Below are 6,332 nucleotides of genomic sequence, written 5' to 3'. Positions count from 1 at the left end.
TTTTTACTACCCTATGCTGCAGACTATCAAGTTCTATATCATCTTGGCATTATTGCCACATTTTCTTTTGTCCATGTTTTGTGTAAGTCCTTCATGCCTTCTGAGCTATATCACTGATGCTTCAACTTTCCTTCTCTGCCTCTCACTCTCAGGGAACAAAGAGTAGGACAACAGAGTGTTTCATTCACAAGCAAATTGTAGGCCTTCCTATTCTTTTTCAAAGTAATGTCAAAGTATATCATTTGTGATTTTACTTTGTCCTTGTAGAATTTATTTTTTATTACAGATTCAGAAAGTGAGGAGGTTCAAATTCATGTAGTCATTATTTTCTTCCAATATCAAAAATTCATCTCCTTGATAGTTTTAACATATCAATCATCAAGTTCCTCTGCATGGAACAAGCTGCCTGCTCTTCCTGTTTTATGTTTAGCAAACTCACTTCTGCATTGTTGTCATACTTTTATGTTTATTGTACAATAGATGCATATGTATATTACTTAGGTAAGGATGTCTCTTCTAGGGCTAGATTTATAAGATTTTGTCATGCATGTCTCTTGTGTTGGGGATTTCTATTGAGATTAGCTATGATCTCTATTAAGAATAGCTAAGAAACGTTATTTGTTGTTCTATTTATGAGGCTGTTGCTAATCACCTTAGGGTTCTTTTGTTGATTTCAGATGGAACTCGGGATGCAGCAAAGTGCAGCTCTGCTAGTGGTCCTGATGTCACCAGATGACACCAGGTGATACCAGGTGCTGAAAGTTGAGACAGCCAGGTACCGGTCACTGTCACTGCCAGCCTTCACCATCCTGGGGTGACCTGTGATCCGGGCCACTGATCTTCACTGACTGCAGGTCTCTGGAGATCTTTGCTTCTAACATCTCTGAAGGTCAATTGTTCTTTCTTTTGAAATGACGGCTCTGTCAATACTGCTCCGATAAAAATCTCAAGTAGATTTGCAGGACATTTGCAGGCCACGCTAGACAGGAAATGAATCACAGCGGGTTTATAGGATCACTGAAGTGAGCTTATATTTCAGCAGAGCATGGGCTGCAGCACAGGGACATCGGTATGCAGCAGGTGCACCTCCTAGCCTAAACTCAAGAGGCAGCTGAGGAGTGCTTCCTACAAAGCAGCTGCAAGTCCCTGTGTGTGACAGGGCAGGGGTGGAAGCTTAATGTGAGTGAGTGCTGGGCATGCAAACGAGGAGCCAGGTCCTCCCCTTGTTGATATTAGCCAATACAGGGTACCCCTTCCTTTCTTCAAAATGGCAACGATATTTGCTGTTTGAAGAGGCAGGAGTGGGGAGGAGATCCCCGTGACTGGCTGCAGTCATTTTGGATTGGAGGGTGGCAGTTTTATAGAAGGGGCGGATACTGAATCAAGATCCACTCTGACAGGGTCCAAGGAGAACAAGGGGAAAAGTGGGGGAAGGTCTTACAGCAGCAGGCCAACTAGAAAACCCCTCCAGCTGGTGTGCGAGAAAGGACAGTCAGTCGCCTCTCATCTGTCTCAAGGTAAACCTCATTAGCTGATATTTTAGTAAGGAAATAACTATACATGCTGTGAGCACAACCCTAAAAGTAGTAATGCAACCTTCTGTTATCCGGTCATCGCAGGCTCTTTGCGGATATATGCAACTGTAAGAACCTGTGAGAAAGTTCTCTGTACATTTTCTTTTATTTCACATTCTTAGTTACTGTTTTTCAAAATTGTTTTTACCCCACTGTCTTTCTTTTCCTTTTCAGACAAGATTTATGCATGTAAATCATTAACAATCTGATTCGCTTTTATGCATCTTTCTTTTTCTCAGTACCTTTGTGTTTATTTAATTTTATTTTTGCTATATATTTGCAGTAGATAATGTTTACATTTCTTTTGTGTAGTCAGTGTGCACACATAACACATTGTAATTCCTTTTTTCATCTCTCTTTGCTTACCTCTGCTACAACCCTTCCCAGTATCTCTTAGTCCTTTTCATTTTGCAAAAGATCTATCTCCCTGGTTACTATTATCTACTCTGTATTTGGCTCTATACTTGTATTTTACATTTCATGTATAACAGAAACCATGTGATATTTAAGTTTTCATTTTTTATTTTTTAACTTAAAATTATTCTCTCATAGTTCATTTGTTTACCTACAAGAGTCAAGTTTACTCTTCTTTACAAGGGAGTTAAAAATGCATCATTTGCTTTATGAATTCATCTGTCAGGGGACATACAGGCTGCTTCCAAGACTTAGCTGTTATAAATTGTGGTGCTATAAATATGGGTATGCTAGTATCACTTTAATATGATTCCTTTAACACTTCTGGAAGGATACCAAGTATTGGAATAACTAGGTTAAATGGAAATTCTATATTTTTAAATTTTTCAATAATCTCCATATTGATTTCTAGGGTGGTTGTATCAGTTTACATTCTCATGAACAACGTAGAAGGGATACAATTTTCCTGTAGTCTCACCAACATTTGTTATTTGATTTTTTTCTTGATAGCCATTTGTTCTAGAGTAAAATGGAATCATAATGTTGTTTTAATTTGCATTTCTTTAGTGGCCAGAAACAATGTACCTTTTTTGTGTATTTCTTTATCTTAAAAATGAAATAAAAAAAATAACATCAAGATAAAATCAAAACAACACAAAAACAACAAAAATGATACATGACCTCAAGAAAAAATGATAGAAATTTATAGTAGTTGCTGTATTACTTACTGTTGTCTTCAATGAAGTTGCTCAGCCCATTAGACATAAGAATGTAAGATTGATCAAACATTCAAAGACAGTAACAAGTAGAAAGAAATAGTTAAAAAAACATATACAAGGAAAGCTGGAAGAGGTGTATTACTGATGTCTGTAGTTTCTTGAGAAGAATGGCCAATGCTTAAAATGTTCTTTTCTCTTGAGCAGTTTTACACACTTGAATTTGGTAATTAAAAGGACTGATCTGAAAACAATATGCTGTACAAGAACCATTGTTGGTCTCCTCCCTTTTTGTGTGATGAAGCCTGGGTCATTTCCAACGTTTTTATGTATGTATTGGTCATTTGCACCTCTCTGTGAAGCGTCTATTCATTTTTATTTCTGATTTTTTTACTGGGCTTTTTATTTTCCAAGGTATAATTTTTTTAGTTTATTGTATATGTGAACTATTAGCCCTCAGTCCAAGGAAGAGCTGGCAAATTGTTTTGTTTTGTTTTCATTCTCTATGTAGTCTCTTCATTCTGTTAGATACTTTTTTGCTGTGCAGAAACTTTTTATTAATTAATTAATTTATTTATAATTTTATTAGTACATATTTGCAACATATAGTAATCACATTCATCACAGGGAATTTGTAATTATATATCATAGGTCTTAATTCTTTTTTCCCCATTTACCTCTCCTTCCTTCAACCCTGCATTTACAGAAGTTTTGTTTCCAGCTTTTCCCTTTCAATATCTTTTTAAAAATCCCTTTTCTCTTCCATCTCTTCCCATTTCCCCTTCCCTTGTTCTCCTTCGCTTTTGAATATGTTTTTCCTGCTTCCCAAAATCTATCATCCTTTACACTCCTCATTTACCTTTTGGATTTCTCATATAAGACAAGCAATGTTCAATTCATGTGTCTGATTTATTCCACTTAATATTATGGCTTCAAGGTTTATCCATTTACCTAAAAAGAATAGAGTTTATCCTTCTTTGTGTCAGAGAAGTACTTCACTAAATATAAATACCACATTTTCTTTATTCATTCATCTGTCATTATTGATAAAGCATATGGGCTGTTTTCAAGATTTAGCTATTATAATATGTGCTGCTATAAACACGGTACTGATATATAACTGTGTTGTGATGCTTTTAAACCTTTCAGATGCCTAGAAGGGGCATAGCTGGGGCAAATGGAAACTCTAGTTTTAGGGCTTTTTATTTTTTAATTCTACAGTGATTTCTATACTGGTTGTACCAACTTGCACTCACCAAAATGAAGAAAAACTCTTTTCCTCATAGCCTTGTCAGCATTTGTTATTGGTTGATTTTTTGATGGCACTCTTTCTGAAGTGAGACGAAATCACAATGTTTTAATTTCCATTTATTAAATAACCAATAGTATTGAATATTTTTTCATATTTATTCTCTGTTTCTCCATCTGAGATGTGTGTATCATCTTTGGTGTTCACTTTTGAATTAGGTCTTTAAATTTAGTAAATCTGATTCTTAAAGTTCTTTATACATTCTAGACGTTAGTCCTTTGTCTGAGAGGTAACTGATAAAAATTTTATCTCATACTGCAGATTGTCTTTATACTCTGTTGGTGGTTTCTTTTGCTGTGAAAAAGCTTCTTAATTTGATTAGTTATTGATTCTCCATAGTATTTCCTGTGCAACAAGGGTTTTCTTCACAGTCTTTCCCTGTACTTAAGTGTTTAAGATCATTACATGATCTAGTTTCCAGCAGAAAAACTGTGTCTGTTTTGATATTGAGATCTATGGTCCATTTCTATGTTAGTTTAATCCATGGTGAAAGATATGGGTCTAGGTTCATTTGTTGCCATGGGGAAAGCAAATTTTCCACCACCATTTATTAAAGAGGCTGTCTTAGTGAAAATATTGGGTTTCTTTGTCAAAGGTACCTGGGTGTGCTTGGAGAGGTTTTTGTATGTTATATGCTGTTCCATTGATACTTGGGTTTGCTTCTTTGCCAGCAACACGACATTTTGTCATGATAGCTTTGTAGTAGAACTTCAAACTGGGGATTGTGATGGCCCCTGCTTTGCCCTTGCTGTCAAAAATTGATTTTGGTGTTCTAGGTCTCTTCTGGTTCCATGTGAATTTTAGGATTGCTTTCTCTAGTACTGTGAAGTGTTCCATTGCTATTTGATTAAGATTGCATTAAACCTGAATAATATTTTTGAAAGTATGGCTATTTTCACTATACTGGTTCTGTATATCCAAGAACTAAGGGTATCTGTCCATTCTCTGATATCCTCTTTAATATCTTTTTTCAGAGTACTGTAATTTTCAGTATATAGGTCCTTTACTTTCTTTGTTAGATTGATTGCTAAATATTTTTGTTTGTTTGATGGTAATGTCAAAGACGTTTCTTTCTGATTTTTCATTCAGTGACTTTGTTATTCATGTAAAAGAATGCTACTGATATTTGTGTTGACTTTTTATCCTTCTACCTTACTGAACTTGGCTATTAATTCTCGGAGTCTTGGTGGAGTTGTTGAGATCTTCTTCATAGAATAACATATCTTATGCAAATAATGATAATTAACTTCTTCTTTTCCTATCCTCATTCCTTTGATATCTTTCTCTTCTGTAATTACTGTGGCTAATATTTCCAGAAGTATATTGAATAGGAGCGGTGATAGAGGTCATCTTTCTCTTGCTCCTGATTTTAGTATGAAAGCTTTCAGGTTTTTACCACTTAGTATGAAGCTGGCTGTTCATTTGCCGTAGGTAGCTTTTATCAGATTGAGATAAAGAATTTTTATTACAATTTTCTGTAAGTTATTTTTTTATCATGAATAGGTGTTGGACTTTGTCAAACGATTTTTCTATGTCTACTGAAATTGTCATGTAGTTTTTTGTTTTGTTTTGTTTTGTTTTGTTTTTTGGTTTTTCTCCGGTACTGGGAACCGAACTCATGACCTTGCGCATGCCAGGCAGGCGCTTTTGGCGCTGAGCTAAATTCCCAGCCCCTGTCATGTACTTTTGTCTTTGCTTCAGGTAATGTGGTTCATTACATTTATTGATTTGCATATGTTAAGCCATCTCTGCATACCCTATTTTGGATATTTAAAAATCCCCATCTATGACCATAGGAAACTTTGAGGATACAACTAGTCCCCCAAAATAATATTGTTTAATTGTAGAAACTGTCTAATTTCTTCTTTAATTTCATCTGTGATCCATTAGTTTTTTCAAGAGGGTATTATTTAATTTGTAAGTGTATATGTAGTTTTCGTGATTGCTTTTGGTTAATTATTTTCAATTTCGTTGCACAGTGATCTGATACTATGCATAGGAGAGGTTTAGTTCCCTTGAATTTACTTAACAGTGCTCTATGAGCTAGTATGTAGTCTGTTTTTGAAAAAGTCTCATGTGCTGCTGAGAAGAATATGTATTCTATTGTTGGATGGAAAAATCTGTAGATATCTTCTAAGTCCATTTGTTCAAAGATCTGCTTCAGCTCTGAAATTTTTTTGGTGCTGTTTTGTCTAGTTTGTCTATTTATTTGTAATAGTGGGGTATTTAAATATTTTATTACAATTTCTTTAGTGCTTCTCTGATTTTTTATACCCATTAGTTTGGGTATATATTTGGGTGCAACTGTAGTTGGTATAT

General features: G+C 35.1%; 1 pseudogene; it reads right to left on the bottom strand.

The window, feature by feature from the left end:
- Positions 1 to 801: 801 nt before the first annotated feature.
- The window catches only part of LOC102021324, a 14,285-nt pseudogene continuing 8,754 nt past the window's right edge, over positions 802 to 6,332 (bottom strand).

This window comes from Chinchilla lanigera, unplaced genomic scaffold (genome assembly GCF_000276665.1).
Source record: "Chinchilla lanigera isolate Chin_1 unplaced genomic scaffold, ChiLan1.0 scaffold00010, whole genome shotgun sequence".
NCBI lineage: Eukaryota > Metazoa > Chordata > Mammalia > Rodentia > Chinchillidae > Chinchilla > Chinchilla lanigera.
Note: the sequence above shows the minus strand (reverse complement) of the source record. Positions and strands in the feature narration are given on the sequence as shown.